Genomic DNA, 8,073 nt, shown 5'->3' on the forward strand with positions numbered 1-8,073 from the left:
AAGGCTGTTTCCTTCCTCCAAAGACACTCAAGGGCTTTCATATCTGATTTTCTACATTTGACTTTCCTTCAGGCCCCAACCCAGATTCTTCACCACATGCATGCCTTCTCCGTGTCTATTTTCTCTCCTTTGCATCTCCAGCCTCCTCGGTCTGGACTGCCATTTCCTGCCCTATTAAAATTCGATCCATTATTTAAGGCCTAGCTCAAACCTCCACTCCTCCCAGAGGCCTTCTCTGCCCACTCCAAGGTGTAGTTATCACCTTCTCTGAGTTTCTCTGATGATGTTGGTGTGGGCCTTGCGATAGAGCTCTGCCTGTTTGAGGAGTTGGTTGACACCTACGGGGACACCTGCCTGTGCCTTCAACTCACACTGCAGGGCAGAGCTGGTATCTTGTACACCCACCTGGATGACACAGCATAGTGTCATAGCAATTTGGAGTTGGACAGACATGTCCTCATCCTGACACGTCACTTTCCCACTGGTTGCAAGACCAACCTCTCCCAGACTTCCTCATTTGAAAAATGGCCGTCATGATGGCCTCATAGATTTCTTGTGAAGATTAAATGATAATGTATGCAAATAACTCTGCCCAGTGCCTGGCACCCAGGCTACATTCAATAAAAGGTAGAGATTATTATAGTTTCTGGCACCTTTCAGTCTAAGCATTACTTATGCATTCCTACTCATTTGCATAGCCAAATAGTAATTTACATAGACTGTGATATTTTACTATAGGTATTTCTGCTTTCAAAACAGCTCTGCTTTCCCAACTTTCCATTTTTATAAATGGCACCACTGTTCCAAGGCTCCCAGGCTGAAACCTTGGCAGTGTACTCAGCTTTTTCTGCTCTTTCATGGGCCAAACTCGTTGGCACTTAACCATGGGCTGTCTCTAAATGTTCTGAGAATGTCTTAACTCCCTGTTGAAACTGTAAATGCTTTAAGAGCAAGAACTCTGACTTATACTGCCTTGGTATCTATTACACTGGCATAGAGCAGGAACTCAATACATATTTGCTTTCTGACAAGATTCTATCAACAAATTAATTTACAGGGACAGGTGTGAAGGAGATACTACACCAATCTGAAACACCGATCAGATATTCTGTGATTATGTTTTATCCTACACCGCTTCTCCACTCCATGAATTCCTCCTACTCATTAAGGCCCAAGTCAATATTCTTCTTGCTGTTAAGGTCTCCTTGCTGATATCTTCCATAAATATTATCTCCGTTCTTTCTTTCATTTAAACTACTTATTTAATTGCATGAAGTTTTAACCATTTTTTAAAGTAAAAACTGAAAAAAATTGGAGTTCCTTGATGGTCCAGTGGTTAGGACTTGGGGCTTTCACTGCCGTGGTGGGTTCTATCTATGGATGGGTCATTTTGGGGGGCATGTAACACACATGAAGGGGGGCATCCCACACACAAAGAAAGAACCTGAAAATGATACAGGTATAAAGTGATGATGAAATTATTTCCTCTTAGTTTTATTTCTCAGAGATAACAACTAGGAACACTTTGGTGGGTATCCCTCCAGATCTTTTTCTGTTGCATTAGAAATTAATATCTTCTACTGCTGCTGCTGCTGCTAAGTCGCTTCAGTCATGTCCGACTCTATGCGACCCCTTAGACGGCAGCCCACCAGGCTCCCCCGTCCCTGGGATTCTCCAGGCAAGAATACTGGAGTGGGCTGCCATTTCCGTCTCCAATGCATGAAAGTGAAAAGTGAAAGTGAAGTCGCTCAGTTGTGTCCGACTCTTCGCCACCCCATGGACTGCAGCCCACCAGGCTCCTCTGCCCATGGGATTTTCCAGGCAAGAGTACTGGAGCGGGTTGCCACTGCCCTCTCCATATCCTCTACTAAGACAGGATAAAAATTAAACTTTTAAAAATGATTGTATTTCTCTGAGATTTTACATGCCCCCCAAAATGACCATTTTCTAGGCCATGGGGGAAAGGGATTAAAATAAATCCAAGTCATGAAATAAATGAGTAAAATTCAAATTTGTTCCATGGCAATTTGACAGTGCCTATCACACTGTACAGTTTGTATACACCTCTGCCTCCCAGCTAGATTTATACCAGAGCAGTAACTGACATCCATTTTTATACTCCCAACACCTATTTTGCACATAGTAAGGATCCAATACATGTTTAGTGAAGAATGACTTAACTGGGGTGAGGGGGCGGTGGGCCCAGCCACAGGCACCACCCTGGGGGCCAGCGTGGCCTGCAGGATGCGCCAGAGCACAAGGACACAGAGAAAGGCAACAGCATCCTGGACAGTCCAGACTCTCGGCTTCTCCCCAGCCCCAGTCACTGGTCTCTCTCAGGGCCCGGGGCAGTGAGGAGCGTGAACCAGCCCGCGGGGCTCTGGCCCAGTGCAGGATCCCCCCACGGCCCTGAATCCAGCTTCTCTCTCTCCAACCCCCTGGTCTCCTGCTGTTCGCCAAGGTTATGCCCCCTGGCCTTTGGCTAAGGAGTGGTGTTTGACCCCTTACCACCAGCAAAAGTAAGGTACACATCCTCCATCAAGTACGACTCACTGGCACTTCATCGACGACATCTACCTGTCCCTGGGCTTGGCAGTGGCCTCCTGCAGCCAGACCATCTCCTGAACTCCCAGTTGCACGTGGCACATCTACAAGGCGGAGGTGAACTTCGAGCCTGCCTGCTGCCTCAGCACCACCATCCTCTATCTCAAGTACCCAAGGTGGTCTACACCACCACCCTTGGTGACAACTGCCGCAACACCCTGAAGTGGCACCTGTCCAGCGTGGAGCTCGAAGTCAGGGAGTTCCCGGGCGGTGTTTACCTGTTGGAGGAGAGCTGACTCGAGTTCGCTGAGAGGCCGGCCAGCCTCCTGGTCCAAGTAGGGTTGGGCGAGGCTGCCCTCGGGTATCACTCCAGCCCTGGAAGAGTCTAACCCAGAAAGTGTGTGTTAGTCGCTCAATCGTGTCCAACTCTTTGCGACCCCATGGACTGTAGCCCACCAGGCTCCTCTGTCCATGGGGAGTCTCCAGGCAAGAATACTGGAGTGGGTTGCCGTTCCCTTCTCACCTCTAAGCCCAGCCTGAGGAATAAAAACAAATGTCACAATAACTTCTAATTATTGAGGGAATTTGGTTTTTATAATTTCTCCAATTATTTTTAAAAGGAATGTATCTCCTAGTTTGCTATTAACATAGCTTCCCCCAAGGTGTGTTAGTCACTTAGTCATGTGCGACTCTTTGCTACGCCATGGACTATACAGTCCATGGAATTCTCTAGGTCAGAATACTGGAGTGGGTAGCTGTTCCCTTCTTCAGGAGATCTTCCCAACCCAGCGTTTGAACCTGGGTCTCCTGCATTGCAGGCGTATGCTTTATTGTTTGAGCTATCAGGGAAGCCCTAAGCCTCATGACGAAAAATACAAAAATAGCTAGAGCAAAAGGAAAATGGCCACACTTCGAAATAGGGAGAAGGGGAGAGCTCTTTTTCCATTGGTCAGTTTGTCAGAGAAAGAGCAGAAAAATTATCTGAGATGGAAAAAATGAACTTGAAGAAATTTCAGCCTCTGGTGTCTTTGCTTCTACAAAATTGGTGCTAATTCAGTGAGCTGTGACACCCATGTGGATTCCGTCTGTGGAGAGCTGAGTTCCATTCAGGTTTTTTTTTTTTTAAATTTCCATTTGTATTTCCTGTTAACCAAAACCCCTGGAATCCTCTAAATCTTGTTCACCCTGTTCACAGTGGGGTCAGGTCAGCTGGTGGCTGAGTTTGGGGGCAACAGTTTGGTTTCGGCTCCTTCCGCAGGTGGGTTCCAAGCCCAGGCTCTGGTGTCATACCTTGAACTCCTGGCATCTGGTAATGTCTCCACAGGCTTGTGTAACTCTCCTGATACGTATTTTGGGGCTTCCAAATACTTCCCTAATTTTCTCATAAGGCAAAACATAGCAGAGACCCCTTTGGAGAAAAACAGCATTTTGAAAAAATCCTTAGGGAAAACACTTTCTGGGGAGTCCATGAGGAGGGTTTCACTCACAGTGGGAGCTGTCAGCCACACCTAGGACTTGATGCCTCCTGGGGGGAGGTGGACACAGATGTTTCTGATAATCTAGTTCACCAGGGTGAATATCCTTTCCAGTGACCTTTGGTCAACACTGCAGAGGAATTATGCTGGTGCCTGAGGTCTAAGGAAAAAAAAAAAAAAAAACAGAAAATTTTCACCCCAACCCAAACCCAAGTGAATGATGTCGCAAGTCAAACACCAAAGCCTGGGTACTGTGATGACCGTGCATATGCATTTATGCGTTCATTTTAGTGCAACAGTCATGGCATTGGGTGTGAACAGAAGAAACTTCGTGAATTCAGGTGATGGGGCCACAGAAGCAGGGACACAGGCTGGGCCAGGCCAGGAGGCCACAGAAGCCAGGCTGCCTCTGGCCTTCAGCCGCTTGCCTGTCCTGCTTCACACACCATCCCACCCTGCCTCAGCCAACCCTTACTTCTTCCTCCTGCCAATCCTTGTGGATTTCTTTTTCAAACTTTAAACTTTTTGTTTTGTATTGGAGCCAACTAACAATGCTGTGGTAGTTTCAGGTGAATAGCAAAGGGACTCATACATATACACCCCTGTGGATTTTGAGTAAAGAAAGTGGCAGATGGCTTCTGCTATTCTGATATCAGAGAGAACAAAACTGTGGGTATTTCCTTTGAAGGCATCCAAATGATGTCAGGTGCTTGGGGCTTGCAGAGTCCTGGAAGCTCGGACTCCCGCTAGATCACTGGATTTCAGCTGATAGCTTCCATCTGTCCTAAAAGTTGAATGGAGAGCTCTGTGAGTACCCTGGAGCCACAGCAGGGACTTTTGTTACAAGGAGGGCAGGTGTGATGATAATCAGTGTCATTTAAAGCCATCAGAAGCCTGGAGGGCTAATGGTCTGCTGTCTTCCTCAGATTTGATAGTGTTTAGCTCATCATGCACCTGATTGAAAGCATCCCTTCTGTGGAGCCTGTGATCGGCTCCATTATCGCAAGTTTGCCAGTGTGAAGCTTAGCAGGGGGACTGCTCAAGGGGGCACTCCAGGACCCCATAGTTTCCTGTCATCATGCAGAGCAGCAAATGCCTTCTGCATTTGCAAGAGTAAATTACACAGCATTTATTGATAAAAATGGTGGTTTTCCCTCTGACTTCTTAATCTTGTCATTTAAAACAAGTGGTAAATGTAATTTTTAAACCATGGTAAGAGAATTCCCAAGGTTTTTCTCTGACCCAATTGAGACCCTTGATGAGCTCAGGACAATGTCATGGGCAGTATGGCTGGAGAGATGTCGGGGAGAGAATAGGGTTTTTGCATATGTTGTTGAGATGCAACATATGAGATTTTTTTTAATACGAAATACATAATCGAGGTAAGTAGAAGTGAGCAACTGTGGATGTGTCATGTGAATGGAAAAACAGATTCTGTTTTGTTAGGTTATTCACTAGGGACCCACCTGTAGTTCTCTTAAATCCTTCCTTTTTCTTCAAATCTGATTTTCTGAAATTGCAGAAAAGGAAGCATGTGAAGATGTGGATCAAATGTCATAGATCAGTGGTGGATTCATGTTGGTTTGGAAGGTGGAAGAGATGATTTTTAAACCCACTGATTAAAGACAAACATTCCTAAAAGTGACTGGGAAATACCGCTTGCTTGTGAGTTAAGAAGTCTCTTTTCTTAGACTCTTAAATTATATCTTTTATGTAATAAGGATGATTTGTATTTTCAGAGAAAAGTTTTCTTTTGAAATTACAGGCCTTTGCAAAAGAATAAGTACCTTCTCATTTGATATGCTTCCCGTTTCTAACCTTAGGGAGAGTATTTGACGAAAATGCCTTTTTAAATTTATCTTTGACATCTATACCACTTCATTTTGCTTCATGACTTCTTCATTTAATAATAAATTATCTTTAGCAGCTTCCCTGGTGGCTCAGTAGTAAAGAATCCACCTGCCAATGCAGGAGACACTGGTTTGATCCCTGATTCAGGAAGATCCCACATACCTCAAAGCAACTAAGCTCACGCGCCACAACTACTAAATCTGTGTGCCGTAGAGCCTGTGCTCCACAACAAGAGAAGCCAGCACAATGAGACGCCTGCATAGGCAACCAGAGAGTAGCCCCCACTTCCCGCAACTAGAGAAAAGCCCAAGCAGCAACAAAGACCCAGCACAGCCAAAAATAAAAATAAATAAATGAATAAAATTATGAAAGAGAAAACAGGGACTTCCCTGATGGTCCAATGGCTGAGACTCCGTGCTCCCAGTGCAGGCGGCCTCGGTTCTACCCCTCGTCAGGGAACTAGATCCCACAGGCCACAGCTAAGATCTGGTACAGCCAAACAAATAAATGTTTTTTAAAAAAGAAAGAAACCAATATTAAAATTAAAAATAAATTATGTTTTAAAAAAGAATGACTTTCATCTCTCACCCTTTTAAAAATGATTTATGGGTTGATTTATTTTTTAATAATAAACAGATTTACTTTGAGAATTCTGCATCTCACCTTTAAATGGTTCAGCTATCAGTCAGAGCCTCAGTAGGAAACTGAACTAATTCAAATTTTTCAAGAAACTTTAATGAAGGGACTATTCAAAAAGTGTGAGCACCAAAAAGGGAGGTTGAGGTAGCTAGAGGCCATCAATAGCAGGAAATTATTACCATGCTTGCTTGAAAAGGCAAGGGGAAGGAAATGGAGTTTCCTGAGACTGGTGAGACCCTGAGCCATAGAAGAGGGATTGCTGATAGGAGCTGATATCTTGGAAGGACGCAGCCACTCCCAGAAAATAAGAAAATGTGGCACAGAGCAGGGGAAACCCCCCAGAGCTCTCTACTCCTGCACGCCACGCTCTTACCAGTGCCTTCCACTGATGGAACTCTCAAGTGAGCAATGAGCCTGCATGATACAGTCCTTGGAGATTAGCTTCCTGGGGCACAGGGCAAACAGAGCAAGGAATGGATGGGGGTGGGTAACACAGAGAGGCACACAGTCCACCAGTTACCAACTGCATTGTTGCCAAGTGATGTCAGCTCAGTTATTCTTCCATCTGGAGCCTAAACTGCAAAGTTAGCCACTAGTGTTTTTCATGCCAGACAGTAGGAAAGTGCAGAAGGAGAAATAATCAAGATATACCCAATAGTATGAGGAGCCCATGACTGGTGAGACCCTGAGCCATAGAAGAGGGGTTGCTGACAGGAGCTGATATCTTGGAAAGAAGTAGCCACTCCCAGAAAATAAGAAAATGTGGCATAGAGCGAGTGGTGCGGGCCGGGGCGTGCGGTCAGGGGACTGAGCGTTTCGCGGCCGCGCGAGTCGGGGATCTTCCCAACCCAGGGATCAAACCCACATCTCCTACGTCTCTTGCTTTGTCAGGCAGATTCTTCACCACTGAGCCACTTGGGAAGCCTATTTTTATAAAGAAGTCTCTCACCAGTGACTTCTGATGTCCCAGCAAATGGCATTATCTCCAATGGTGCTGAAAAGATACTCCCAAGGGCCCAGCAGTGATAGCCACAACTAACGCAGACTTGGTAGCACTCTGCTGGGAAGACCTTGAACAGGAGTGATGCCTCCAGGCAGGTGGTACACTGTCCACCCAGCTCAGGCCAAGGCTTCCAGGGAGCGAGGACGCCTTCAGATGGTAAAGAAGGAAGAAGAGGATGAAAGCTACACTTCAGTGCCGGCTGCCAGACCACAGACACTCAACCGTCCTGGCCAGGAGCTGTTCCATCAGCTCTTCAGGCAGCTTCGCTACCATGAGTCTTCTGGGCCTCTGGAGACCCTGAGCCGGCTCCGGGAGCTGTGCCGCTGGTGGCTGAGGCCAGATGTTCTCTCAAAGGCCCAGATCCTGGAGCTGCTGGTGCTGGAGCAGTTCCTGAGCATCCTGCCAGAGAAGCTCCGGACCTGGGTGCAGCTGCATCACCCTGAGAGTGGTGGGGAGGCTGTGGCCTTGCTGGAAGAACTTCAGAGGGACTTTGATGAGACACCATGGAGGGACCCAGCCCCTGCCCAGAGCCCAGATGTGCATTGGATGGGCACAGGAGCC

The 8,073-nt window shown here is 46.5% G+C and overlaps 1 pseudogene; it reads left to right on the forward strand.

Annotated features, from left to right (window-relative positions):
• Positions 1–2,840, forward strand: part of LOC133060483 (refilin-B-like) — a 38,171-nt pseudogene extending 35,331 nt beyond the window's left edge.
• Positions 2,841–8,073: the final 5,233 nt, after the last annotated feature.

This window comes from Dama dama, chromosome 8, assembly GCF_033118175.1.
Source record: "Dama dama isolate Ldn47 chromosome 8, ASM3311817v1, whole genome shotgun sequence".
Taxonomy (NCBI): Eukaryota; Metazoa; Chordata; class Mammalia; order Artiodactyla; family Cervidae; genus Dama; species Dama dama.